Source organism: Penaeus monodon, chromosome 16 (genome assembly GCF_015228065.2).
Source record: "Penaeus monodon isolate SGIC_2016 chromosome 16, NSTDA_Pmon_1, whole genome shotgun sequence".
NCBI classification, from domain to species: domain Eukaryota; kingdom Metazoa; phylum Arthropoda; class Malacostraca; order Decapoda; family Penaeidae; genus Penaeus; species Penaeus monodon.
Genome location: NC_051401.1, coordinates 11,041,284 through 11,043,783, shown reverse-complemented (window position 1 = coordinate 11,043,783; position 2,500 = coordinate 11,041,284). Strand labels below are relative to the sequence as shown.

Sequence of the window (2,500 nt, the reverse complement as noted above, 5' to 3'; positions counted from 1 at the left end):
CGTTAGCGCGATATTCGTCTGATATCTCAAGACGTAGATAAAGTTTTTTTTTTCCCCGTGGTGTTGCCTGGTGACCTGGCGGGCAGCGAGAGGACGCCGAGACACCTCTGCGAAATGCTTCTCTCTCTCTTTTTTTTAACTCTTAAACGGTCTTTCTCAATAATCTCGTCTCTTTATATCATTCTTGTTCTCAGACCTACTCCTTACTCCAAGTATCTCCGATCTTTTTCCTTGCATTTCTGATCTAAGATATTTCTCATCTCTTTACCAAGAAGACACATTTGGCCGCGTTCGACAGTTTGCTTCAATTTAGTATATTGCATCTCCGACGTTGCGCAAAGAAACACTTTAATCGGTCGAAGTCATGATTCAGCACTGTCGAACGAGGGCAAACCTGTCATGTAATAATAGAAGCTGAGTATATATGTATATGTATATATATATATATATATATATATATATATATATATATATATATATATATATATATATATATATATATATATGTATGTATGTATGTATGTATATGTGTATATGATATATATATATATATATATATATATATATATATATATATATATATATATATATATATATATATATATATATGTATGTATGTATCTATGTATATATAGACGTGGCTCTCAAGTGACCTACTGTAAGAGCCATCGATATGTTACGATTATATTGTCTTCTTAAGGAAACTGTCTTTCCTGTGGCGAAAATGTGATGTCGTGTTTGTACCACAGATTAGGGAAATTTTAACACATATTGTACTTAAATCCCCATTAATTTTCTTTGCGTGCCCATTTTAGCATGTACATATTTATCACTAAATACAACTCCCTCTATCTCTCTATCTCTCTCTTTCTCTGTTTATCTGTCTACCTATCTATCCATATCTCTCTCTCTCTCTCTCTCTCTCTCTCTCTCTCTCTCTCTCTCTCTCTCTCTCTCTCTCTCCTCTCTCTCTCTCTCTCTCTCTCTCTCTCTCTCTCTCTCTCTCTCTCTCTTTCTACTTTCTCTTCTTTCCCATACCTTTCTTTCTCCAGTCTATGGTGCTTACACGAACAGCTACAGTTATATGTGTAGAATAAACAACTCATTTTAGCCTATATTTTCTACGTGTAAAATCACCCCCTACATTGTAAACGCTCTACATATCATGGTTACCATCTAGCTAAAAGCGAAGTTTCTGCATTGTTCTTTTGTTCACGGGAGACGTCATAAACAGCTATAAATAACATCTGTCGATCGACTTCATAACAGTTAACTTGCCTATAGATTACACACAGCTGGTCGACTGTAAATAGAACGATGTTTGCGAGAGCCGTCAAAGGGAGTTGAGGAGAGACCCTATAGGTACTGAAAATAATACGCGTGTTATCATTTGTTGTGTTTTGTGTTCTGTGACTGTGCTCGGGGTTGTGGTTAAAGTTGGGCTAAGGTATAGTTGGTAAAGGCGATAGTGATGGATAATCATAGTGATAAAATGGTGATCATGATTGGTTATGATGGTTATCGTTGTAGTAATGGCAGTAAGCTATGGTGATGATGACTGGGTATTAATAGCAGTTGCAGTGATATTGGTTATTGGAATGATGAAGATGATTATTTGATAGTAGAGACAGATATGGAGGATTACAATAATAATGATAATGGCAGTGATGATAATGATAATAATCAGATTGCTAATAACAACAAAACAACAATGATAATAATTATAATGATAATAACAATAAAAGTAATATTAATGATAGTACTAACACAACTATTAGTAATAATAAAAATAATGATGATAATAAAAATAATGATAATAATAATAATGATGAAAATTATAATAATGGTAATGACAATGATACAATAACAACAACAAAAATGGTAATGATTTTACAGTGACAGTAAACAAGAATTTTAAAATAATGTAATATTTTTTTTTTATTGCGTGTCAAATACCGCCCATATCTTTCCGAAGTGCTATGAAAATATTAAACAAACCGTGAGTTTTTTTTTAAATCGCACTTCCCACCCATCGAACCCGAGTTTATGTACTGTCCACTGTAGGTTTTTTTTTTTTTTTAGCGAATTTTGTTACACACAGATGGCTCCACAAGCGCTCATCCACCAAGGAGTTAAGAAATAGGATCCAGTAAACATAACTATTATCCCCATTCCTTGATTTTTTTTTCGAATGCTATTAATATCGATACTGTTATTATAAATATTTACATTTTGATTATTATAATATCACTAGAATACTAATAACAATACAAATAATAAGAAAAAAAAAAAAGAAAAAGGCTAATAAATGTCTTCTCGATGATAAGAACTTGCGGAGCCATCTCTGTGTAAACACATTTAATAGATTAAAACCACATTGGGCATAGATGTTATGTCAACGGAGAACAAACAATAAGTAAATACATTTCATTTACCAACAGGCAGATAAACGAAATAAATCAAAATGCCACATTTTTTTTACACAGAAAATATAAAATGG

At 32.6% G+C, this 2,500-nt stretch overlaps 1 protein-coding gene across 2 annotated transcripts in view; it reads left to right on the top strand.

Annotated features, from left to right (window-relative positions):
* LOC119582507 (lachesin-like) overlaps positions 1 to 413 on the top strand; it is a gene marked incomplete at its 5' end in the record, with an annotated part of 45,368 nt that extends 44,955 nt beyond the window's left edge. For both annotated transcript variants that reach the window (XM_037930796.1, XM_037930795.1), the window contains 1 exon segment: positions 1 to 413. This exon segment is cut by the window's left edge and continues 391 nt beyond it.
* Positions 414 to 2,500: the final 2,087 nt, after the last annotated feature.